This window comes from Pieris brassicae, chromosome 11 (assembly GCF_905147105.1).
Source record: "Pieris brassicae chromosome 11, ilPieBrab1.1, whole genome shotgun sequence".
NCBI classification, from domain to species: Eukaryota; Metazoa; Arthropoda; class Insecta; order Lepidoptera; family Pieridae; genus Pieris; species Pieris brassicae.
The window spans coordinates 9,791,258-9,818,253 of record NC_059675.1 but is presented as its reverse complement, the minus strand read 5'-3'; the positions used below and the strand labels follow the sequence as shown (position 1 = coordinate 9,818,253).

Below are 26,996 nucleotides of genomic sequence, written 5' to 3'. Positions count from 1 at the left end.
TATTTTAAGTTAGTGTAGCAATAGTTGAGTTGAGTGAGTTGACTAGTGTGGTACTAAATATTTATAGTCGACGTATTATGAACTGAGGCTTCGGGTCAGTAATCATATTTATATGTCTGTCTCGCTCGCACTTACAGGTCTTATAGAAGTGATATGCGTAACCATTGTTAGCCTGTGCATATCGATAAAGGTCGCTGCACTAACTCACAAATCAGTGCTGCAAGTTCTCGTGAACTATTGAAATTGAGGCTAGTTTTTTTTTCGCAGTCAGTTTTCAATTAACACGCGTTGATGTCACCATTCTTTTTTTTCAACACCACGTTAGAAAATAAATCCTCCGCTGTGCGTATTGCGTAACGAAGCGTAAATAATGTAATGAGTTTCATAACAAAAAATCTTATATTTATAGAAAACTAAAAACCCTTACTCGTAAGGATCAGAGTGCTAATAATCGTGACCTTCGTCACGATGACGCATCGACTCCGCGTGCGCAGGTAGCTAAGTATCGATAACGGGTGGCATTGCGTGCACATTTCTACTGTTAGGACATGATTCTATTGCCCAACGACTCAGTTTAAAATGCGTCGACTATAGTCATAATGTATAAAGTCTACTTTTTTTTGCACGTCTAATTTTTTTTTCTTGTTTATGGCTTTTATTTATGCCAACTGAGCACAAGGTACTTCGGCAGTGTCGTGTAGATGGAGAAGACATCTAAAATGTCTTCAAGCTTCTGTCCAGATATGTCTGCAAGAGAACAAAGATCCTGAGCTGAATTTTTAAAATGATCTAGAGAATCTGACTCAACAGCTGCTTTGGCACTTGAATCAGCAGTCTCGTTTCCTGGGATACCTGAGTGGCTAGGAATCCAAACTAGTTTGATAGACAATCCTTTTTGCTTACAAGAGAGCAGTCTCCCTGATTTTTAGTATAATAGGAAAACGTGATTTGCTACGAAATGGGTTTTCTTTAATGGACATTAAACAACTTAAAGAGTCTGTCAAAATAGCTGTTTGTTGTATGTTATGGGAGTGTGCAAATAGGATTGCTTCCAATAGAGCTGTGGCCTCTGTGAACACTGAAGACTCGGGAGGACATTTAAATTTCAGGATAATTCTATACCGAGGAACCCAACAGGCAGCACCAACACAGCCATCTGGAGACAGCTTTGATGCGTCAGTGTAAATAAGAAGATGATTTGACCAATTTTGATTAATATAGCTTTGTAATGTGGTATCTGGGGCTCCTTTGATCAGACCAGTCTGTGATGATAGGAGGTTTGTATACCAGGGCTTTATAAGGAGTAGAATACAGGGGATTTGTTGGAAAAGATATCAGGGGGTTAGGGAGGCTGGTGTACTTTAGATAACTATTGAGAAGATAGGAAGAGAAGTTGTGGGTGCAAGGAGCATGTGATAATTGTAACATCTTGCTAACAAAGCGGTCACATAAATACTGCCGGCGGATGTGTAGAGGAGGATCAACACACTCAACCTGCAAAACATTAATAGGGGAGGATTTCATTGCACCTAGAATGATTCTTAGGCACCTATACTGAATTTTGTTTAATTTTTCAGCAGCTGATTTGTTAAAGGGATCCAGAACAAACATACAGTAATCCATATGACCATGTACTAAGGCATTATACAATAACTAAAGAATAGGGGTGAGCACCCCACCAAACTCCCGCTACTGCTCTTAGTATGTTATACCTTTTTCACATTTTTTTATTATGTGTTCAGAGTGGGCAATTCCGTTCAGCCGGTTGTCTAAATAAATACCTAAAAAATTTACTTTATCTGTCAGGTTGATTGCTTGATTTTCAAATGAAATGGGTAGAGTAGGAATGTATCTCTTGTAAACACCACTGCCTGAGATTTGCCAGCTGACAGGGACAAGCCGTGGTCAGACAACCACTGGCCTAGATAATACAAAGCAGAATTGTTATGACAGGATACATCCCCTATACTGCCTGAGCTGTGATAGAGGACAATATCATCAGCATATTGTAAGATGTTACAAAAACTGGTGACAGACAGTTCGAGGTTGTGGGTATAAATACTAGAGAGCAGAGTACTGAGCCTTGAGGGAGACCTTTCCAGACTAGTCTGGGTGGAAGAGAGGTATTCTGAAAATCCTTGAATCTACCTTTACATTTTCTTTTTTATTTTTATATTATACCTACTTTCATGTCTTTTCAGATTTTGCTTATTAGTTTGTTAGTAGATAATACTTTATTAAATTTTTTAGGCAGTGGTGATGTTAGTGTAGGCATGTCACCATCTGGTTGGTGCTGGGTTGTAACTGGGCGTAGAGTTCTGGCCCAGCCTCAGGAGCTGACAGGTTCATCAGGGCCAGTAGCTGCTTGTGAGCTCACTTTACCCCACACACAAAGCTGACCTTGTTTTTATCTTCTATGAAAATGATGAACAGGTAAGAAAAAATGTCAACACTCTAGTTACAGTGTCTAGTTTGCACATAGTAATTTAATGTGAAATGCTTTTTATTATAAAAGGTACATTGTAGTGTTTTTATGTCTGCTAGGCACTTCTTGCTTGTAGTATTTTACCTCTATACCAATTTTTATTTTTAGTGTATAGTGTTTATTATATAATAATATGTATGTATTTAATAATAATAATGTATACCTCTTTTAAAATTAAAATTTTAGTGAAAAGTTATAACACATGGATAGAAAATATATACAAGCATCCTAAGTTCTTATTTTATCTGTTCTCAGACTGTACCTTCCTGTGTTGGGGTTTCACCTGAAGGAATTGTTTGTTACTGGTCATCAGTAGGGCATGAGGGTGCATACAGTGAAGTAAGCTGTGAAATTGCAGGGCAAGAATGTGATCGATTAGTATCAAGAGTAGATGACACTGATACCACTTTGGGATTGTTACTTCTTGCAACTACAACTTGTACTTTAGTCAAGATATCTACTAATGGAGGTAAATTTCATTTAAAAAAATCAATCAGTGAGAAAAAGAAATCTATTTATGTATTTCAGACTAAATGGACTGTATATCTAAATTATAAATATATTGTATATAGTGCAAAATGGCTTTTTATTTATTTATTTATATAACTTTGTTAATACAACATTATACACATCTCAGGTTAATCGACCAACTCGTTACAAAAAAGGTTCACGAACAAACTATGGAATGAAAAGGTTTTTATGATATAAATCTAAATTCATCAAAACTGTTAGTGAATTAATCACATTAATTTCACTTTCAAGTATGGAAATCTGTTTCTTTATCTTGTTTAAGCTTAAAATAGCCTATACATATAATAATTGTACGTATTATCTGCGGGCACGTTTGCAAGTGCGGTTGATGTATAGAGAAGCGCGCGTAGACCAAGTGGCAGACAACGCGGTGATCCTTCTTCCTGTCGTCCGGCTCCAACTGCGCATGTGGTGAATCAGGATGTTCCACTCTTATTTGGCCTAGAAAAACATTAGACATAAACATATACAGTCAAACTTGGAAAAGTGAGAGATCTCATTTTCTCTTATAGAGGTTTCTCACTAACCCGAGTTTCTAGCTTACAGATTTACAGTAGAGGAATGTCTCACATATACAGGTAAGAAAGAAACTATAGAAAACAATAACAGATGCACATTTGGTTTGAAGCAAAGAAGAGTTCCACGAAATTTATGAATGAGTCATAAATAGCAAAAGTTAAATGCGTTTAACAATGCTTATCGCTTAGAGGTATAGGCAAGTATCAATCTCACTTGTAGAGTTTTACGCGTTAAAAATAAGTGTCACTTATACAGGTTTAATGTTTTTTTTATAGAATTGGGGGCAAACGGGCAGGAAGCTCACCTGATGTTAAGTGATACCGCCGCCCAAGGATACTCTCAATGACAGAGGGCTCGCGAGTGCGTTGCCGGCCTTTTAAGAATTGATACGCTTTTTTCTTGAAGGACCTTAAGTCGAATTGGTTCGGAAAAACTTTAGTGGGCAGCTGGTTCCACATAGCGGTGGTACGCGGCAAAAATTTCCTTAAAAACGCTCAGTCGTGGAACGGCGGACGTCGAGGCGATACGGTTGGAATTGACCTCGACGTCCGATGATGAAACTCAGCTGCAGGTATTAATCTGAACAACTCCTCTGAACACTCCATGGTCAATGTATGTGGTGTACCTGGTAAATACTCATTAATAGAGTTTTCTCGCTTACCCAGTTGTCACTGTTATAGTGTTAAAAAAATTAAACTCAAACTTATTTTTCAAACAAAGTATTAACAAATCCTAAAAATAATTTTATTGATAAAGCGTCAGTGGGCAAGGAGAAGCCGGAACACGTAGATGTGTCCGCGGAAGGCGACCGAGTGTTGGGCGCGGGAAGGGGCGGAAACGGGGCTTTGTTGGTCACTCGCAGGCACGGACTACTACGCCTCACCACCGCGTTTTCAACCCATCATGAGATGCATCAGTAAGTATAGTCTGTGTAGAAAGCGACTGGCGTGGCGGTTATGCAAATTCCTTTTAATTATATACTTTTATTTTTTTTATATTAAGTATCAATATGTCGAATAATATTGTAAACATCACATAAAAGGTTTAACACTGCTGCGCACTCAAGTTTTCTTTTTACACTTACTCTGCATACTATAGCATGTTTACTTAAAATATATTTAAAAAATAATATTTTCATTGTGAATTAGCCGCCAGTTGATTTAATTATGTTCAATTTTTTTTAAATATTGTAATGTAACGAAGTGTTAATAAATAAAATTACCGACAATTTCTTTCATTTCTAATATTAGGCCCTTACATATGAAACTAGAGTTTGTATGAGAGGAAGAAAAAGTAGATTTTTTTAAATAGAATATTTAAAGAATCAAAGTATGTACCAAGTTGCTATCAATGCACTTTTGCCCTCTTATAGGTAGTTTTTCCATCTAACAATCGCGGTACTCTTAGGCCCACCCTACCTCATAAGGTCAAGCATATTCACAATTTTGTAAAAGATATGTTTTTAGGTAATAGCAGTGAAAGTATAAATTAAAAATTAGTTAATTATGTATTCTTTTTAATTCTATTATCATATTTTTTTATTAAATTTCCTGACAAAGTAAACCAAGAAAATAATCTATTAGCAACGGAAGAAAAAAGTGGTAAAGTATTTTACACATAACTTAGAATTTGTAATGTTATCTAGTATTCATAAGGGAACGTTTCCCCTTCGAATAGTCGTCATTATCTTTCGCATAAATCGTCCAATGTTACTGAATGGTACAGTAATGTTCTCACTTAAAAATAATTTCTCTTTCTTTGTGAAGGAGGGAATGGCACACGGTCATTTGTTCTTCTTATCAAGACCCACTGGGCCTTACATACAGGCCAATTTAATGCGTTTGTTAAGCCTTCATTTAGCTTTGATTAATATTCTTAGTGATTGTCTTTCAGAGAACTGTTTCGATTAGATATCAACGATTTCCAGAAATAATTTATTTGCAACAAAAAATTTACAATTCACGGCAATTGCCATGGTTAATTTGATAAGAATAAAAAAGCTGTTTCATTAATACGTGTGAATTTTCTATTTATAGTAATTTTAATTCTTCCCTCTCATCTCTCTCTCTCGTTATCTAAAAGTGAAATAGGTACCTTAAATGACTGGGAAAGTAAATTTTTCGATCGAATCGCTTTTTTCAATGAAATTAAATTTAATTGTCTGACATAGTCTGTTTACTTATCGTATAAATTAATACGCGTGTAGTCAATTCTGGCAATTTTTTTTATAAATGTTTGATGAATTGTGTGTCATCCTCTTGCTAACATTACAGCTTGAATCCTTCTGGACATGCTTTCCATGTTGTTTTTAATAATATTTTGAACTTTTCAGCTCCCTGATGTTTTGTGGTTGAACTGATCTTACTACATCCCAGACCTGCTCAATTGGATTGTGGTCAAGACTTCGAGCTGACCAATCTAAACCACGCATCCCAACTTCTTTTATGTACGCTTCCATGCTGCCAGAATGGTGCGGGCGAGCTTTGTCGCCCATAAAAATCAAAACTTCCTTAAGAGGAGCTAATGATATTCATTCCAGAAGAGTGGGAACGGGAATTCCTCATGCATATGTTAATTTTATCGATCGGGTGTACAGATATCGGTCCCTATAAATGAAATACGTATGTATGTTAATTGTATTTTTGGTCTCGATGTATAAAAAAATGGAACCAGTTCGTTATATTTGTGTTCATTGGCTGATTGAAACAGACTGTGACTAGATTTTAGAGTATTGTATAACATTAACTGTCTTAACGATTTGTATCGCAAGGATTTGTTGATAGACATACCGAGACAAGTATAATCTTATTTAAGTCATATTATTTTCGAAACTTATAATATATATTATATTATTATATATAATATATATTTCGTAACTAATGTACAACGTACCGGCGAAAACGAAGAAGAATTTCGGTCCGACTTCACAGACCAAAGAATCCAGAATCAACGACAGAGCGCGTTGAAGTTTACCTCTTCAGTATGCTTCTCTCTTAAGATTATGATTAAGTTACATATAAAAGTTTAAGGTATTAATTAGAAGCGTAAATAAATGTTAACAATCATCACTTACGTTTTTACCACACTTATAAGTGTCTTTTATGCCATGCGCCATGTTAGCGTCGCTACCCCTAATTTTGTGTTACTTATAAGTTCATATTTTAAACCATTAAAGTCAGTTGTCACCCAGATTCAAACAAAGAGTTTTATATAAACATTTCCATACTAAAAACCGCCACCGAACTTATTTCTCATTTAGATTATTTTTAGTTTGATACCCTAAAACTCGTAAAGTGACTAAATCGACTTGTCTGTTTGTATAAAACATTTTATTTCAATACTGATTGACCTTGCTAAATTTTCTTCTTATAATCCTAGGGTTACCAGAATTAAAAATTTTCTATACGTACCTACGGCTCCTATCTCACTCTTACAATTTAATTATTAAGATTTATGAAAATATTGATACATTTTACAATAATCTTTCTACTTACCTTAATTTTTTATTATACTAGCTGACCCGGCGGAAACGTCGTTTTGCAATGTATATTATTTCCATTTTTAGTTCAATAAAAATAAACTACCTACTATAATAAAAATAGAGGTTGTTCGTAGAGAGGTGACAATTAAGGGTTTGTATTTATTTTTGTAAGCTGTATCATAAAAAAAAAAAAAATTGGGGTGGACACCCCTTACTTTTTAGGGGTTTTTGAAAGATAGATAGTAGCCGACTCCCAGACTTACTGGATATGCATAAAAAATCATAAGCATCGGTCGAGCCGTTTCGGAGGAGTATGAGAAAAAAATTCAGTAAAACGAAGTAGTCATGTCCGAAAGAACACAAGCATGTATTTAAAGAAGAACCGAGTTCATTAATACTAAGCATAAACCAAAAGAAATAAAGAAGGAACTAAGAAATCCATTCAACAAAACGAGCAAAGCTATCAAAAATATTACATGAGATTAAAAACACATAAATTGGAAAACAATAACTAAGGAATAACTTAAATGAGCCACAAAGTTATACAAACACGACATGTACGACGTCATCTTACAAATATATACATAATATAGTAGCGATCGTAACCGGCTAGACAAAATAACCCTTTATTCATTATTTTATCACGCGATTCAGAGCTGGATATTCCACAAAATACACTAATATAAAAGAAGTTGATGGACGCATAGCAATGGGGAGAAAATAATGACTGAAAGAAATTGTGAAATGTGATCTATGTACCCCGGATATTTCTTTATAAAAGGAATTTTTTATAACTGTATTGACATTAAACTTGGTAATGACAGTATATCCGGTTGTTAACAATCATCAAAAAACCCTCTTAAGGCGGAAACACATTATTAGACGTGACCCGACGCTTGTGCTATGAATTTAATAAATAACGAGACAGATAAAGATTTTAAAGAAGATTTGATGCAAATCTTGGGTAATTGGGCGCTTCACTGCTCGCCGTTAGACCCGCCCTCCCTTACCAACATAGAGTGCTCTATGCTGCGCGTAGCCATGACCGGCCATCAGCCGATTATTATCGCGTCGGTGTACCTCCCTCCCGCCAAGGACATACTAGAGAGCGATCTCAGAACCCTGTTTGCGATGGGCCCCTCGGTCTTATTAGTCGGGGATCTCAATAGCAAACACGGGGACTGGAATAGTTCAAAACAAAACCCTAATGGGTTAGCCCTCAATAGGCTTATAGACGTGCTCAATTTCAACGTCATTGCCCCCATACAACCGACTCGCCGTGGCATAACAGGCAACGGCCTTCTCTCAACGGACGTCATAGACGTAGCGGTTTTACGTAACGTGGCACTACAGCCGCGAAGCGTAGAGACGTTACACGAGTTAGACTCGGACCACTTCCCGGTTCACTTTGAATTCGGCCCTCCTAACACTCGAGAGAAGAAGTTCAAGTCCATTGTCGACTGGCAGAAGTTAGACGAGGCCCTCAAGCCCGCCGACACCTCTGCCCTCCCAAATGTCCCCGACAATTTAGTCTCGTCCGCTCACGCGTTAGACGCGATCTCCTCGGTCACTAATCACATTCAGACCAAGGTCGCCGAGTCGTCCCGGAAGGTCCCAGATGAGTTCGCTCAACGCTGGGAGCTTCCCCCGGACGCGAGGCGTCTATTGACCGAGAAGAACGCGGCGACTCGCGCCTTCGCCAGAGCACCGACCGACGAAAACCGCAGAGCACTCCGCGCCTCGCAGCGCCGAGTCAAAGAGCGCATGCGGGAAATTAGAAACGAACGCTGGGACCGTCTTACCAGCGAATTGTCACCTTCGCACACGGCCTATTGGTCTCTCGCGCGTTCCCTTAAAAACGACACGGTGGCGTCCATGCCCCCTCTCAAGCGTCCAAATCTGCCTGACGCATTCGACGACGACGAAAAAGCCGAGTGCTTAGCCGTCAACCTAGTGGAGCAGTGCAACCCGTATCTCGATCATAGCGACCCGGCGCACGTCGAACACGTGAACCGAGAGGTCGAACGCATCGTAGCACTGCCCCTCCTTCCCGAGCCGCTCCCTCCTACGTCGATCGCCGAGGTCAAAACTCTAATAAAGAGTTCACTGCCTCGTAAATCTCCAGGTCTCGACGCCATCTCGAACAAGGTCCTCCGGTGCCTCCCGCCCCATCTGATATGCCTACTAGTGTCCATTTTCAATTGCCTCCTTGAAAACTGCACCTTCCCGGCGCAGTGGAAAGAGGCCATTGTCATTGGTATTCACAAACCAGGCAAACCCCGTAACAACCCCACCAGTTACCGCCCTATCAGCCTTCTCAATACGCTTAGCAAGCTTTACGAGAAGGTACTAAAAAAGCGCCTCCTAGACTTTGCCCTAGATAAGGGGCTCATTCCCGATGAGCAGTTTGGCTTCAGGCCGGCCCACTCGTGCGTTCATCAAGTCCATCGAATCACGGAGCACATCCTCTCCGGGATGAATAGCTCCCTGAAACCGAGAGCCACGGGTGCGCTCTTCTTCGACATAGCGAAAGCTTTCGACAAGGTCTGGCACAACGGCTTGGTTTACAAGCTCTACCACCTTAATGTGCCACTAAGACTCGTGCGTATCGTACACGACTTCTTGTCCGACCGCTCAATGCGCTATCGCGTAGAAGGAACGTTATCGTCTCCTCGCCCCATCATGGCCGGAGTCCCTCAGGGCTCGGTCCTCTCGCCCCTTCTGTTCACGCTCGATAGCGGCATGTCTTTCCGAAAGCACATAGCCGCCGTTCGCAAGAAGGCCCATTTTGTCCTCTCTCGCCTTCATTTCCTCCTAAATAAAAGGAGTCAAATGTCTCTCAGACACAAGGTGACCCTGTACAAGGCATGCATCCGACCGTGCATGACATACGCTAGCGTAGTCTTTGCGCATTGTGCCCCCTCCTATATTCACCGGCTACAGGTGCTTCAGTCGCGATTCATGAGAATCGCGACCGGTGCGCCCTTCTATGTGAGAAACGTCGATCTCCACCACGACCTGGAGCTCCCTACCATAGCCCAATGGATGAAGTTGGCGTCCACACGCCACTTTGACAAGGCTAAACACCATCCCAATCCGCTGGTGCGTAATAGCATCAACTATTACCCCTTCCCGACAAAAAAGGCTCGTAGGAGGCCCCGACACATACTAACGGATCCGGATGATCCAATTACCGTAGCAAACGATAAATTAAAAGCCGCCCGCGCGGCCAAAAATAATAAAAATAGCCAATTACAGATTAGGGTAAAAAACCGCCTTCACCGGGGAAGGCGAGGACCTTTACTTCGCACTTCGCTCACTCCAGTGAACATCCGTCCTGCCCTTCAGGCGATTGACCGCCCCGCGACGGCCCAAGCCGAGGTTAGAGTCTCACAGGAGACGCCCTTGCGCTAGCCGCGGGATAAAATGCCATTCTGGCCGAGCTACGCTCGCCAAAACAGCCCGAGCTGAGCTGTAAAGGCCCTTAAGGCCAACAGCGAGATTCCATTCTCAAAAAAAAAAAAAAAAAAAACAACTCGGGCAGTCGTTCATCGACCATTGCCCGGTGCACACGTTACGTAATTACCGAGTAGCTTTTGAAATATTTACCTATTGAATTTGTTTATTAAAATCGTATTGGAATAAATCAAGTGATTGGGAGAAAACTTTGTGTTTGTTATCTTAACAATGTCGGGACCTGACGCTACATCAGAAGTGGGATCCACCCCCACACCAACCATCATCGCCAAATGCGCCGAGGAGTACAGTAATGGAGCAAATGATGTCGACTGGTATGGAAGAGATCTTCAAAAAAATCGCTGATAATATGACACCTTGTCAGCCTGTTCAGCATGCACCGATAAAATTAGTCAATTATTATCCGGATGAACCTAAACCCGACATCATCAACTGGTGCACACTCAGCGAAATGATAATTGAACAGAAAAACCTAAAAGGAATCGATTTAATACTTGCCCTAACACATTCTCTCGTGCTGCAACCTGTCTGACGAATATCAAACCAGATCAAATATCATGGCTGACGATCAAGGAGATGCTGGTGTCAAGATTTGCTAAGCCCATGATGACTCGAGACTACTTCGATCAGATCATTAAATTTCAGTTAGATGGCAAAGAGAGCCCTGCTGAAGCGGGAATGCGACTATGGCAATTAATTGAGAAATTTCCTGAAGTGAATATGCCCGACAAGGTGTTCACTGGCTTTGCAATCTCTGTGCTATCTCAGTGCTACGAAAAGTTTCGTCGAGTGTTAAATTCAGTGGTTATAAACGGTACGAGACACGGTCATCGAGGCCTAGATTGCCGCGACAGAAATAGATTCGTCGCAAGGGACTCTTCAGTGGCAGCCAAGACAAAGCCACGTTTCTCAGCCACTCCGCAGAATCCTCGCCCATCTGTCGCCTGCTACGTGTGTGCCAATCCCGGCTACGTAGCCTCGGTATGTTCCAGCAAGCAGGTTAACGTGTGTACTCGAGCTGCGCATGGATTGATTGAGATAAGTGGTATAAAATTGCCTTTTGTTTTTGATTCCGGTTCGGAATGTAGTTTGATTAAGCAAAGTTATTGTAAGTTTATTAAGGGTGAACAGTTTCATGAAAAAAATAGCTTTAAAAAGTGTAGGTAGTAATAATGTGATTTCTTTCACATGTCCCACTATAGTCCAAAACCTTAATTTTGACATCATTTATCACGCTTTGCCAGATGAGTTTTATTAGGTCGTGATGTTTTAGAACTAGGGATTTCCGTTTAGATTAGTAATGATAATTTGACTTTTGTTAAGAAAAAGATATCAAACTCTTGTACAACACTCTCGCCATTTCACAAAGGCTCGATTGATACCGACCTCGTAGGATGCGATAAAGAGCACCCCCTTTGAAATCGCACACACTTCCACTGTATATTCCTGTGTGGTTTGCAAGTCTTCAAAAGGGTCCATCTGATGCCCAACAAGTACGCCTGCATCCAATCCCCAAGGTCCCCATCCACTCCCATGGCACACTCTCCACTTAGATCTTACAGGAAAACTCAGTGGTAAGAGCGACCGCAAGGAGTATTGTTCCGTCACTATTGATGCATTTACAAAATATGTCTTACTGCTTAGGAGCGGCTCGGGAGGGAGGGGCAGTGCTACGATGCGTTCGACCTCGCGGTTCACGTATTCGACGTGCGCCGGGTCGCTATGATCGAGATACGGGGTGCACTGCTCCACTAGGTTGACGGCTAAGCACTCGGCTTTTTCGTCGTCGTCGAATGCGTCAGGCAGATTTGGACGCTTGAGAGGGGGCATGGACGCCACCGTGTCGGTTTTGAGGGAACGCGCGAGAGACCAATAGGCCGTGTGTGAAGGTGACAATTCGCTGGTAAGACGGTCCCAGCGTTCGTTTCTAATTTCCCGCATGCGTTCTTTGACTCGGCGCTGCGAGACGCCTCGCGTCCGGGGGAAGCTCCCAGCGTTGAGCGAACTCATCTGGAACCTTCCGGGACGAATCGGCGACCTTGGTCTGAATGTGATTAGTGACCGAGGAGATCGCGTCTAACGCTCAGCCTATACGTGCCAGAAGGGAAGGCCGGGCTGCATCTTTTTAATTATCTTGCGCCGCACCCCTGACCTCACCCCCGCTATATACAACATAAAGGAGCTGTTGTGTATTCCGGGGGTCACCATCGAATCTTGGCGGGGCAAAAGGGGCCCCGCTCAGTGCCACCGCTGCCAGGGATTCAGACACTCCTCGCACCAGTGCCACCGGGCCTTAGCCTGTGTGCGGTGCGGGGAGGAACACCACTCCGCCGACTGCCCCCTACCAAAGAGGGCCACGCCGAAATGCGCCAACTGCAAGGGGGCGCATACGGCTAACCACAGCACGTGTCCGGTGTTGAAGGAGGAAGCGCGCAATAAGCGCGCGGGCACGGTGGCGCACACCGCAGGGGGCAAGGGTGTCGCGGTGCACAAGATGCGCGCGGTGCGCGCGGTACGCGTGGCGCTCGCGCCGCGGGACCCGCTGCGTCGCTACCAAGGGGAGGTGAGCCGCACACGCATGCGCAGGCTGAACGGCGCGCCCATGAGCAGCGCGCCGTGCACCCGCAGGATGCGGAATTAATTTCGTACCCTGCGGAGTCTCCCAGAGGCCAACGCAGGCGCCCCCGAGAAAGAAGAGGCCGGGGGGGCTACAACCCCCCGCCACCCGCGGGCGGAAAATTCCGCGCACTTCGCAGAGGGCCCCAGTAGGGCCGCTCCTGACTCCGCTCCGCAGTGGGGGCCCTCTGAGGGGCCAGATGTTCCTCAGCGAGACGGCGATTGCTGAGGCGGTCGACAGGGCGGTCAACTCATTGTTGACACCCTCATGACACCCCGGAATTGACCCCATCGGCTGCGCGCAGCGGGTAGAGATCGAGTCTCCCCGCGCGCCGCAGCCCTCACCAAGGGCTATATGCATGCCCGTACCGATCTGTATCAGCAGGGCGCGAATAAAAACACCACCTGAAGGGGGCATACGCCCCGAACAGGATAAAACATCCCCCTCGCGAGAGAGGGTGTAGCATTAACTAACTAACTCGGGCAGTCGTTCATCGACCATTGCCCGGTAAACACGTTACGTAATTACCGAGTAGCCTTTGAAATATTTACCCACAAAAATAAGATCAGAGACCAAAGCAATTGATGCTCTAAGCCACGCCAAAAAACTGAAGTGGAAGTGGGCGGGTCATGCAGCACGCCTAACAGATCACAGGTGGAAGTAACTTCATGGAGAGGCCCACCAGGCAAACGGTACAGAGGCAGACCTTACGCTCGATGGGATGATGATATCAAAAAAATCTCGGGTCCTTAATGGATGCAAATAGCTCGAGATAGAGAAAGATGGCAAGCCTTGGAGGAAGCCTTTACCGGAGAGGGTTCCTGATACATACTAACTGTTACAAATAATTACTAACACATAGGATAACCGGATATTAGTGGATCGGGAAATAATTTAAAGCTTAAAAAAAAAAAAAAATAACCTCTAATTGAAATAAGCGAAGTAATAAGAGCAACAAAATCTCTTAAACCAGGAAAAAGCCCAGGATCTGATGGAATCACTAATAACTGATTTAACATCTCTTATAGTCCACCTGAATAAACTGTTTAACCTCATTCTTGTATATACCTGCATCTTGCAACGGGCTGCTACTTTTGATTGATCTTAGGAATTGCTGAATCTTCTTGTGCGGCTTGAAAATTGAATTAATAGAAGCTTGTTTTAGGATCCAGCTAATTCTGTCTGTAACTCACTTTACATATGGCAGGTAGGCTGGCTGGTGGGGAACTGTTTGTGCCTTGTTTTTGTTTCTGTGATGCAGCCGGAGGATATGCAGCTTGTTTCAGTGTAGCACCTGTTTTTCATGCTGTAGTTCCTCCTCGAGGTGGGCAGCTTCACAAATACGTTGGGCTCTCTGGAACAAACATTTACTGACAGAAAGCAGTTGTGAAGGGTGGTGGTGGGATTCACCATTGAGGTACCTATCTGTGTGGGTTGCCTTTATACGTATTGTGTGACCTAGTGTGCCATCTGCTTTGCTTAATTAAAATGTCCAAAAAGGGCAGACAGTTGTTGTTCTCTTGTTCAACAGTAAATTTAATGTTGTTGTGTATTGAATTTAAATGTGCTAGAAATGCAGATATTTTGTCATTGGGGAATACTACAAATGTGTCATCGACGTATCTCTTGTACAGACGAGGTTTAACCGGGGCATTGGCCAGAGCTCTCTTCTCAAAGTCCTCCATGAAGATGTCAGCGACTATAGGTGACACCGGAGAACCCATGGCTACTCCATCAACCTGCACATAGAACTCATCTTTCCACATTAAGTATCCTGATGTGAGACAGTGTTTAACAATATCTACATAATCTGGTGACATGTTGTGTTTACTAAGTCTTTTTGCAATTATATCTAGGCAGTCATTTAGTGTGCCCCCTGAGGGGGGATAATATTGATACTAAGCCAAACGGCTAATTTATATGTGGGCGAGTCGATGTGACTGACTATGGGTCTTAAAGGATTGTTGTGTTTGTGTATTTTTGGCAATACCATAAATTTTTTGAGGTTTTACGCATGCTGTTGTTAAAGATTTAACGTCTAGTGACAGTATTTTAGAATATTTAGTAAGGAGGCTAGATGTTTGTTTTATTACCTTGTTTGTGGGATCTTTAACGACTTTTTTATAGGTATTGACATCAATCTTTTTGGTGGTTTACTTGCTCGCAGTATGCACGAGATGTGTTGCCGTATGGTTTCGACCTCATCCTTTGGTATCGTATTTTTGAAAATACATTCCTCTACGTAACTAACAATTCCTTCGTGAGGAATAATCCAGGTTTTGTTTTGATAGATTGATGACAGTGACGTTTTGACAAGTATCGGCTGTCATTTAAAGTCGCGACGTTTGACGGATGTCTATTGGTGCTCTGTGCTAGTTTTTCAAACTTTTTTATTTGTACCTATGACTTTGCAGTTATTGAATTTGTTGTGAGCCCGACTGTTTAAGATGTTTATGCACTGCCTCCAATCTGTTTTCGACAATATCTCACGTAGTTCATACGTTTCATTTTGGATTTGAATGTTTAGTCGTTGATACTCTGTTCAGTGTCCGGCGATAAGTTTAATTAACAATTTTCTACTTGCTATTTCAAGAATACTGGTTCTCCCAACTATGTCCTTTCTTGGAGCCAATCGTACACAGTTGGGGATGATGTTGTGGTCTCTGCATCTTTTAAGAAAATTTATGGCTGCTAGGAGACGAGATGCCTTTATTTTCTTGAATTCCAGTCGTCTAATTTTGTTTGCATTTTCCAGTCCGTACTGTTGCACATATTGTCTTTGCTTAATATAGCTTTTACACATTGAAAGAAAACAATTTTTTAACCGGATTTAAGCTATTTGTATTATTACCAACAACCTGTACCAACAGGCAGGACCATCGACTTTGAACTCTACCGCGAACAACTGATGAGATTAAATCAAGAAATTTGGAGCGGCTAGAAGTTCCAAAAATTATATTTCAATGGGATCATGTCCTTACCTACAAGATGGCAAAAACGTATCGAACAAAATGGTACCTACATACTTTATTTAATGTAAATAAAGTATATTAAAAAATGGTGTGAATTTTCTGTTGCCAGTTCTCAAATCAAGGTCGTAGAACGATAGATAGGCAATAAACTCTCCGCCACTCTTTTTAATCGCCAAGTATTTTTTACACAATGTTTGTAAGGAGCTGCAACCATTAAACCACGTACCACATAACTTCTTAAGTAGTCAATAGTTAATTCAAATTAAACAAATTAAAAACTAATATTTGTTTGTATATTTGTGCTGATAGATCAGTAGGAGGCATTGTGCAATAGGAGCACGCCGATATTTTAGGGATGATTGGACATTTAAATAAAACATTTAAAACGGTTTTAAGTTTTGTTTATTAATAAATGTTTTAATAAAATTCCTCAGCACTTAAGTGCAGCATAATCATTTATTAAATCTTCGCAATCCAACTTGCTTAAAAAATCAGCTTCTATGTTTAGCAGAACAGATATTATGTTTAACCTATGCTCTGTCATTGTTGTGCGTAAATAGTTTTTAATACTGCTGTACTGTAAATGTTTTGAAGACCTTCGGTTCGTAACCATTTGAACAAACTGACTGCACTCTTTCGCTCCTGATATTTTATGCTGCAGTGAGAACGAAAATGAAGACATTCTTCTGTAAAATTGTGGAAATTTGTCTCGCCAGGAAGCAGCTTTTGCTTGCGATTGCGTTGAAAATCTTTTTCATATTCCTGTACGAAGGACAGTTCTTTGGCTTTTTTCGAAATCATCCAAATTCTCTCTTGTTTCGCCAACAAAATGTATTAAAGCCTCGGACAGTTTTATGACGATGGTAATGTCAATTTCCACATTCCTGTAGTTTTTTGCTTGTTGCGTTAATGCGATCCAGTAAACATCCCCAAAAAACAGTCATGAGGGCCGGTTCAAAACGTTCCAGTTTCAAATGAATACCTCTTGCTTCGTAAATAACGGCTTTCTTATGTTATCCATCGCTGTATGGATTTCATTCCAGGATTCGCGTAAACTTTTGCATGCGACTGCACGAGCTGACCAACGAGTCGTTGATAGACTTTTGACAGTAAAATGGGCTTGACGAAGTTCCTAGCGTTGAAATGACGCTGCAAAGAAATTGTGTAACTCTTGGAGAAGAAAAAAGAACGAACAAGCCTCTTGGATGCTTTCAGCTGCACATTCTCCTACTAAATTAAGCAAGTGTCTAAACAGGGAACGGCTGAAGGGCTTTATTTTAGCTTGCAGGCCGTTATATATGCCTGACATGTTAGCTACGTTTTCATAGAATTGTCTGCGGCAGTTTGAAATGTCAATTCCCAATTCTGTTAAAGTTGAGGTGACAGCATTAGTCATTTGTTGCGATTTGTGGCCTGCAAATCAAATCAAAGCGTTTATTTCAAAATAGGATAAAATTAAATATTACTTATTGAAAGTCAGGCAAAATGTCTCTATAAACTACTACCCGCTCGTAAACTAGAGTGGCGCTATGCGGACAAGAGAGGGTGCGAGAAACTCGGCAGTCATGGTGATCTTTTAAAATAATTACATACATAATTTTATGTATAGTAAAAGGAACACGCAGAGCTCAAACAATACAACTATGACCAAACATTTTTATTATACAAAACTGTCTTCAAAACTTTGTCTTCCATAAGACGAATGAATTTTTCGCATGTTGTTGAAGAAAGATAACTCGTAAATCCCGAGTCTGGATTTCCATAACGTGTAATGTGTTTGGCTAAGAACGGATCGAATCTCTAAGAACATTAAATAATTTCCATTATACTATTATATTGAACAAAATGTTTCGTCGTGTCCTCTGAAAGACAAACCACGCGATGCAAGCGCTTCTATCGCGATCTAATTGCAGTGATAATGCGCAGTCAATGCGACCTAACACGTTGCTTCGTTCTTTCATTTGCAGAACAGATAATTTGTCAGAAGGCGAATTCTCATGACTTGATACTCGATGTGTGGATACGTCTCAGATAGTATGGTATTCACGCGCGGCATATTTGTTTAAGATCATCTATCTTTAGGAACGGTGTACTAGATCTTCATTAAACTGCGTATGGGTTGTCTAGTTTCTATAGGGAACAGTTTGTCAATAAAACCACAAAGGGCGGCCCACAAGCAACGACATTTAAGCGAGCATGACGATCCTTGAAATGTGACCTTGGCTACATAAGAATATAATAATAATACTAGTTATACTGGAATAATTTGATGCCACAGAATCACGGTTTGTTACCACTTTACATTAAAACATTCGTGGATGTTGACGATCGCCCTCGAGTCTGGAAATGTAGCTGAGAGATTCAGTCGCGTTACCTTTGTTAAGACTTAACGCCTGCGAAAATATTACGCCAAAACACCATCGCGGGAACATTGCCGTCACCCACATCAGGCGCTTGAATATTCTTCATACAAATCTGTCTACTCATGTCACTTGACCTACGTTCAATTCACATCCTTTTTTGAATTATATTAATTTATTAAGTATCTGGGCATTTAATTTACACCGCTAAAGATAGAACATGGTGGCCCACGAGGGGAACAAAGAAGAATCCGCGAAATAATAACAATTAATACGTAAATACGACGAGACACAGCTTTGTTACAGCAGGGCTGCTCTTCCTGCGCGCCTCCGAGCTTTTATATACACTCTAGGGGTACCGCAGACAAGACCACGTGGATAGTGGGGTGCTCTGATTCGGTTTTGGGTACTTTTTGAATATTAAATAAGTAAGTAAACACTTAATTGATTGATGACAAAGAATTAGATAATACAGAAAGTTACAAACAATGAAATGAATTTATTATATTTTATATACATATTTAATCGCAGTTAGTAGTTCTTCGTAGGCATCCAAATGATTTATCAAAATTCTTCAAGAGTAGTATCGATACTTTCAAAATAATCGGAACCCTACACTAAGTGATTGACGTTTGACATCAATTATTTGTCAAATATATTTTGTAATGGCGTGTTATTTACCAATTTGTATGAAAAGTTTTAAAAAATGTATCTCATGAACCGTAAGTTTGCGCAACCGAAAACATTGCAAAACTCTTACTTTTAGTGAGTACTATCTATATTTTAAATCGACGGTCCATATTGGAAAGTTTAGCCTAAAGTTAAATTATTTTAGGAAGTAACGTTGGTTTCGTATTTTAGGTTTTCTCGTTTCGTATTATTTATACATACAATATTTAGCGTATTTGCCGAATATTCCAGGCCAATATTTATCATCGCCGTGCGCCGTTTGCAAGTACATACTTATCCTGTTGGATTACATTGGCCGGCCGCGGCTCCTGCACCGGCCGGGAGCGAACTGTTGAGCGTGCGCAGCCGGGTTCCCTGATCGGCAAGTACCACCAGAACGAGTAACGTGAGCCATTTCAATTGAATTACGCAGGAATTGCATTGCTATTTTATCTGACTACCAAAAAAGAAAAGTTTAAATTATATTGTTTTGTTGCTGGTTGTTCGTAAGTGTTATATTTAATGACAGTAGAAATGAATAAACAAATTTTACGTGATTTAATCACTAGAAGAACAGTCTAGTCAAAAAAGTCAACAATACAATTCTACATTTAAAATCAGAGGCCAATTTTATCATAAAATAGGCTCATTGCTGCCAATGCCAAACGAACCACATACAATTTTACAAATCTACTTTATGGGGGCGAGAACTCCACAAGTGCACTAGCCAATCGGGTGTATATACATTGTGGCTACAATAACCTTGATTCATTCGTTACCAGACGCATCGTCAGCGAGCTGGATGCCAAATGAATGAGCACAATGAATTGTTGAAAATATTCAAATCCCACATGCACAAATTAGAAAGCAATATTCACGCTATTTTTTATTAATCCTGATAAAACACCAGCTGGAGAACACGTTCGTAGATTCAATGCACATGTTGCTGACGACGTTGAAGGAATCATGGTTGGCGATCATACAGGTGCACGAGAAATTGTGATTCATAGGAGAAATAATAATCTAAAGTTCATTGCTGATCCCTTCGTATGACACTCTCCAATATCCGCTAATCTTCTATATAGCATAAATATGCTATATCCGTATTTAATATTTATTAAACAACGAGATCTCGTATCAGGTACTTCATTAATTATGAATATTATTATTACACTTTTAACAAAACAATTTAATTATTAAACGTAATTAATTTAAATTAATATTTATAATAATAATAAGCCTTTTTATTTCCTGTTTTACAATAGTTGGTAGTTGCTATATTACAGTAAACAAAAATATTGATTTTTGTTAGTATGTTAGCTTAGATTATGTTAGTAATATATATACATTATGAATTGACAAGAACCCTGGTTTGGGTAAAGGCCTCCTCCAAAGATACCCATTATTGTCGGTCTTGTGCTATGGAGTGCCAGTTTAAAGGTGTTGTATTGTTTTATTTTGTTGCCCTGTCGTCTAACTTCCGAAATTCCCATAATATCATAGTTAATTTTACTTAAATATTCTTCCAGTTCTAAAAGTCGGTCGTATGATGACAGGCCGTTGACGTTGTATGTTATAATGTTTAATTGGCGGTTTAACTTTGTGTGATTTTTTGAACTTTTTAACATTGAGTTAAAAACGTATTGTTGGAGGGTCGTAATCTTCCACGGTGACCAGCCAAGATTTCTTGTGTTTTGCGAGGGGGTTTCTTGCTATGCATTTTTGTTTGCTGTCTTTTACTTATCAAGAAACTTCTTGAACTGAACATAGTTGGTTTTATGGTACCTTCGGTGACACTATTTGACATTGTGGCTTTTAATTTTGAGCCAGACTGTTGTTTTTTTTATATTTTTTTGTTTTATTTTCTGTAGTCCTGTTTTTGTCTAGTAGTAGTAGTAGTATGATAGGGTATGATCGTAGTTTATTACAGCAGTATTACCTTTTTCTCTCTGAATCTCCGATAATGCTCTCTTCCTTTTGTCTGTTTTAGTATAGAGTAATGATTAGACGCGGGCTGAACAACGTCATTCTACGATGTCGAGAGCTTTGTCAACAATTCATGGTAGACATGTACGCGAAGATAGAGGGTGAACGACTACGATACTTACGATATAATCAACTCAGGCTATGTGCGGAAGTGTCAATTCAATTGCGAGACGTAATTGTAAACAACGCTAACGCCGCCGAAATTGGTAACTCTGTCATTCTACCATCATCGTACGTAGGCAGTCCAAGTCATATGCAAGAATATACACGATGCTCTGACTTTCATGCGCGAATATGGGTGACCGTCTTTATATTTCTTAGTAATCCAAAATGGCCATCTTTGTCATGACATTACAGCACGTGTGTTTAGACAGAAGATGAAGTTATCGAAAGCACCATTTTAAATGGCAAGTTTCGAGGTAAAAATATATTAATACGACGAATACCTATTATACCCACAGATGTACAAATTCAATTAAAGCGTATTCAATTCATTAGATTGTCATTTGCGATGACTATTAATAAATCACAAGGCCAAACAATGTCTGTTTCTGGCTTAGATTTGAGCACACCGTGTTTTTCACACGGACAACGTTGTGTACTCTCGAGTGGGTAAACCATCAAGTTTGTTTGTACTAAAGACGGGCTAACAAAAAATATCGTTCACGTTGTAGAATGAAGAGTTAAATATTATGTAATGAATTAATTAATAATAAATTTAAAAAATAATGTTTGGTGTTTTGTTATTTTTATATTCCCTTATAGTTCACAGCGCTCCATGCCTTTTTCACTCATATAGTACGTCCTTACACATTTCCAATAAGTTAGGTTTTTTTTCTTACACTAGAAATTCTCTAGAAATTATTATCATAGCAAAACAACGTTTGCCGGGTCAGTTAGTAATATATACACATCAAGTTTTAGTATGAAACTTAAGCAAGCAAATGAATTGATAATTTTGAAGAAACCACCTTTTCTTGTTATATAATATGCAGGAGACAAGGCATGATCAAGAATGCATCGAAATTATGATTTCATGATTTCATTGCAACAAATAATCAAAAGAGTTCTATTAACAACAAACAACTTTTATGCAACGCCATCGAAAGGTTCATTACCATTTTCTGACTCGTGTCGCCATCCCTCTGTAAGCCTGTAACAGACTTAACGTACCAGTAGGACATGATTTAGTTTTAATAATTTTATTGTCGTTTTCTTATTTAGAGATCTTGATTAACTACTTTTAACAAATGTGATACGGCTTACGTTATTATTCTATGTTATATTTTTTGCGAATGTTGTACATAAGTAAGTCAAAAATTATGTCTTGCTTTAAATGAAACCATATTTTTTCTCATTTAATAGATCTTGTTCGATATAATTGTTTTGGTTAGCCGTGGGCTAAGTCGAACAAATAAAGATTATTGTTTTTTTAGAGTAGATACCTAATATCAATGAATATCTAGTTAAATTAGCTAAAAAGTCAAACATATCAATGCCAATGCTAATTGTTAATTAAAACTATCATATATTTAATTCTTATCACCTAGTACATTTAAAATAAAGCTACTGAGCTATGCTGCTATTACTTTTATTTTTTTATAGAAACGTAGGTAATCGGCCTGCTGTCTGACACATAGACAGAAAGCCCAGTCCACAAAAATTAAATATATTACAATCGGGTTTTGCAGTCGGATCAAATCATTCAACGTTAAATGATTTTGACCGGAGAGAACAGTATTTCATAAATCAACGGATTTTATTGCGATTCAATTATTTCATTGATATGGGTTTGCTGTTAGATGCTAGGGTTAATTTACGTTTCGTGACAAATATTTTCTTTATTTTAAATATGAAGATACATAATTTTTGATATCTGTGCTACACTGTAATACCAAATCTTTCCAATATATTTTTTCATAATCTATGTTAGTACTTAATGACAGAAATTAATTATATATATTTTTGAAAATTAACTCTGATAAAAACAAGTTCTTTTAAATACCGCGAATGCCAAACGAATTTGTCACACACATTTTTTACTGCTTACGTTGATATTAAAATAGATGACCATAAACATGAGTGACACGGTAGAAACTTAAATCGCGGGATTTTTTGCTACACTCTATGATTATAACAGTAAATATTTTTTTTATAAACTTCACATCATTCGCACAAACCAGTCTTCGAGTATCTGTAAACAGTCGTCTATTTTTTTTCTAAGTGGGTTACAAAGTCGAGGGGATTAAAGTCTCTATTAACTAGGATTTAATAATTTCATCTGCGAAACTCGGCGTTCGTAGCATTTTGTATTAAGTGGGGTGCTATAATTGTTTTTGAATTTATTTAATTTAAATACATAGGCTATTATACGAAACGAGTACCCAAACTTTTGTAATAAATTACATAATCATTTACTTCTAAACTATCTATAATTATCATATATTTTGCTATTTTTATTACTAATTAACTTAATCGAACTCGATAATATTTCAAATAGTACTTGTTATTTACGAAATACCAATTATTTTTGATATTTTCCAGCGTTTGTTTTGTTTAATTGTCGGGACGGCTTGAAGCCCCTCTCAAATCAGCATTAGTTGCTGCCCTAGTCAGAGCCTTCTGTATTATAAACGTTTTTACGTTCAACTATAGTAATACCTAATTTAAACTTTCCATTTTCCTTTGAACATTTATTCCCGGTGACATTTTCGAGTTTTAAATCAGTCTGCCGCCTACTCTCCTGAAGGATGCACGTTACGCGCCTCTCTATTTCTTTATATATGAACATTTATAGTTAAACAATTAATTTAAAACATGCCTGTGAACATGACTTAAACACTCAATTATATTTAAATACTTATTAAAGTTAAATTAGATACGTTTTAAGTATATAGTAAAGTTGGACGTTCTGAAAGGGGTAATTACGAGAAAATACCGAGGGGTGTCAGGAACCATGCATATGCGTGTCTTTGTTGTGCTGGTTGCTATGACAACCATGATTCTGGGTCTTATGAATGATACAAAATACACAAATGGACTAAATATATCACGTAAGTTCTGTATTTTACTAAAAAAAATAACAATATTCATTTCGTATTTCTGTTCTTATTTACTTGATTTTCTAAGAGTATTGGAGTTTTTGTAAATATTAAACACAGTTTTATTATAAACGTGCGCTTAATATATACTATTGTCTATTCGCCATAACATGTACTAGAGAAAAGTAAACGTTTTTACATCAATTTATTTAAACTTGGGGTTGGTTCATTGTGCATATTGAAAAAATAATATTGCACCTGATAATGCTAAAACAATAATTTAAACAGGGAGGGATTAGAAGAGTTTATGGCAACACAAACAATGCCAAGATGCAACAGGCGGCTTGGTGTATAGCTGCGACCTGAAAGTGCGAAAGTGCTTATCGGAGTTTCATCTTGCAATTTGTTAAATAGTAAATGATCAAGAGTTCAAAATGTTCTAGATTTGAATCTGAGGGACAGTTACGACAGACACGCGCTTATGTTTAAGATTTCTGTTGTTGTATATAGTAATAGTTTATAATATGTAAAAACATATTTCATAAATCTTTTCAATAGTATAAGGGTGTGAGGCGCCGCAAAAAACATATTTAGTCCTTGACAAAAATAAAATTTCAATAGCATATTTATACGTAATTTCATTAATATAATAAACATCTAACAATAATCGACTCTCTCGATTCTTATTATTGAATGCAAATTTGATATATTATATGATATATGTTTGATATATTTGTAAATGACATAATAACTTGTTTTAAGCATTCTAATGAGTATATGTATGCAGACGATCTCAAATTTTGTCGTGTTATCAGTAACTTCAAGGATTGCTTGCTGCTCCAATCGGATCTGAATGATATAACTTCATGGTGTATCTCCAATGGTATGGAGCTGAATGTCCAAAAATGCCATTTCGTTAATTTTTCTAGAAAAAGGGATATAATAATATAATTACCTATATAATTCACAACTATCATATAGTTCGAGAGGAAAGAATAATTGGTGACTTAGGGGTACTTTTTGACAACAAACTAACGTTCTCAGAACACCAGGACATTATAATAAAGCAAAGCTTCTAGAATGCTTGGTTTTATCCTGAGAAATACAAAAGGATTCCGAAGCATCAAAACAAAAATTGTATTATACAATAGTCTCGTGCGGAGCATTCTAGAATATGGTACAGTTGTATGGAGACCGCATTATGCGACCCATATGTTACGACTCGAGAGATTACAAAAGAGGTTACTGTGGCATCTGCTTTTCTCCAGTGGCATCTCGAAAAAAAAGTTACAAAACCAGGCTAGCGCACTTTAAAATTTTGTCATTGGAGAGTCGCAGAAAATTAGTTGATATATCATTTGCATTTAAGATATTTAATAATCAGATTGATTGCCCGAACCTTCTATCTAAATTCGAATTTCGTGTACCCTCTCGATACCCCAGGCATCCCATTATACCATTTGTCCCTCCTTTCCGTAGAACGCGTTTTGGTCAAAGCTCACCGATATTTATTAAGCATTCTGATAAACGAGCTAGGTCTGGATATCCACACACTGCTCCCCTCACATTAAAATCGATTATTGTTTAGTTTTTTTGTAATTTAATGATTTATGTTTAATGTTTGTTTTGTTTAATATGTGTATGACCTCAACGTGTATACCATGTTTGCGTTTAAGTGCTTGTCACATTAAAAATTGTATTTTGTGTTTATTTTACATAATATGTAATGTGTGCCGAGCGTTGGCAAGCTTTTATCAATAAAATAAAACATATGATATTACGTGCTTTCATCAAATTTATATGGAAATGATAAGTGTTAGGCTCACTTTACATCGTTAAATTCTTAAAATCATTTATCATTTTTTGTGTCAGAGGTTATTTCACCAGTGCAGTCAGTAAAAACCCTTCCTAGTGGGAGTGTCATGCCATGCTTTCGGGCTTCAAAGGGTTCGTGCGTGAAGCGATACAATAGGTTCATCTTGTTGTACTCGCGTTTCGTGCGGTGAGTGAGATTCCCGGAGCCCATCAATCCCCCCCCCCGCAAAATATGAAGATGCAGTTTAAACAGGGATTACCCCAGGGGGGTACCACACGTTTCTGCTGTGGAGAATCCCCCTCTGAGGCGTCCATCATCGGAACAATCAGTATTCGGTGGTGGATGCACAGGCTGCCTTTCGTATTCTGGGGGGGGGGGGGGCAAAAACTGCGCAAAATACTTTAGGATTCGATTTCGGGGCAAATAGTAGAATTTACCGAAGGCATCCCCTTCCCCGCTCTCAGTGGACTTTACCAATGTTAGGGGGCTCAATTCTAATCTTAACGCGGTTCACTTTCACCACGAAGCCAGCCTTATTCTTCCTTACTGAGACTCAGATATCCTCCCCAGCTGATACTTCCTACCTCTCTTACCCGGGGTACAAATTGGAACATTCATTTCCGCCGCGGGCGGGAGTTTGCGTGTACGTCAGAGAGGATATCTGTTCTCGTCGCCTCGGGACGCTGGAAGGAAGGGACCTATCTAGCCTCTGGCTGCGCGTAGACTGCGATGACCATCCGCGATTCTACGCATGCCATAGGTTCCATAGCGGAAATACTGAAACTGTTCGACTCATTGAGCACATTCAGATTGCTACAGATTCCCTGCTCGAAGGGGTTCCTACCGCTGAAATCGTGATACTTGGCGATTTTAACGCTCACCATCCCGATTGGCTCGTCTCGGAAACCACCGATCACGCGGGAAGTTCCTTTCACGACTTTGCTTTAGCTTACGACCTGTCACAAATGGTCCCTGCGATTACGCGAATACCAGATGTGGATGGTCATAAACCCTCTTTGTTAGACCTTCTGCTGACCTCACA

General features: G+C 39.4%; 2 long non-coding RNA genes across 3 annotated transcripts; one reads left to right on the top strand and one right to left on the bottom strand.

Moving 5' to 3' along the window:
- The first annotated feature begins 1,654 nt into the window (after positions 1 to 1,654).
- On the top strand, positions 1,655 to 3,007 carry LOC123716044. Of its 2 annotated transcripts, XR_006754508.1 has the most exons (4): positions 1,655 to 1,701; positions 1,954 to 2,123; positions 2,251 to 2,433; positions 2,741 to 3,007. It is a non-coding gene; the product is annotated as an uncharacterized LOC123716044 (long non-coding RNA). The 2 variants fall into 2 exon arrangements; XR_006754507.1 differs by lacking the exon at positions 1,655 to 1,701 and having other exon boundaries at positions 1,719 to 2,123.
- A 120-nt stretch (positions 3,008 to 3,127) lies between these two features.
- On the bottom strand, positions 3,128 to 15,361 carry LOC123716045. The gene is made up of 3 exons (XR_006754509.1): positions 15,204 to 15,361; positions 14,304 to 14,464; positions 3,128 to 3,457 (listed from the first exon to the last, which is right to left on the bottom strand). It is a non-coding gene; the product is annotated as an uncharacterized LOC123716045 (long non-coding RNA).
- Between the last annotated feature and the right edge of the window lie 11,635 nt (positions 15,362 to 26,996).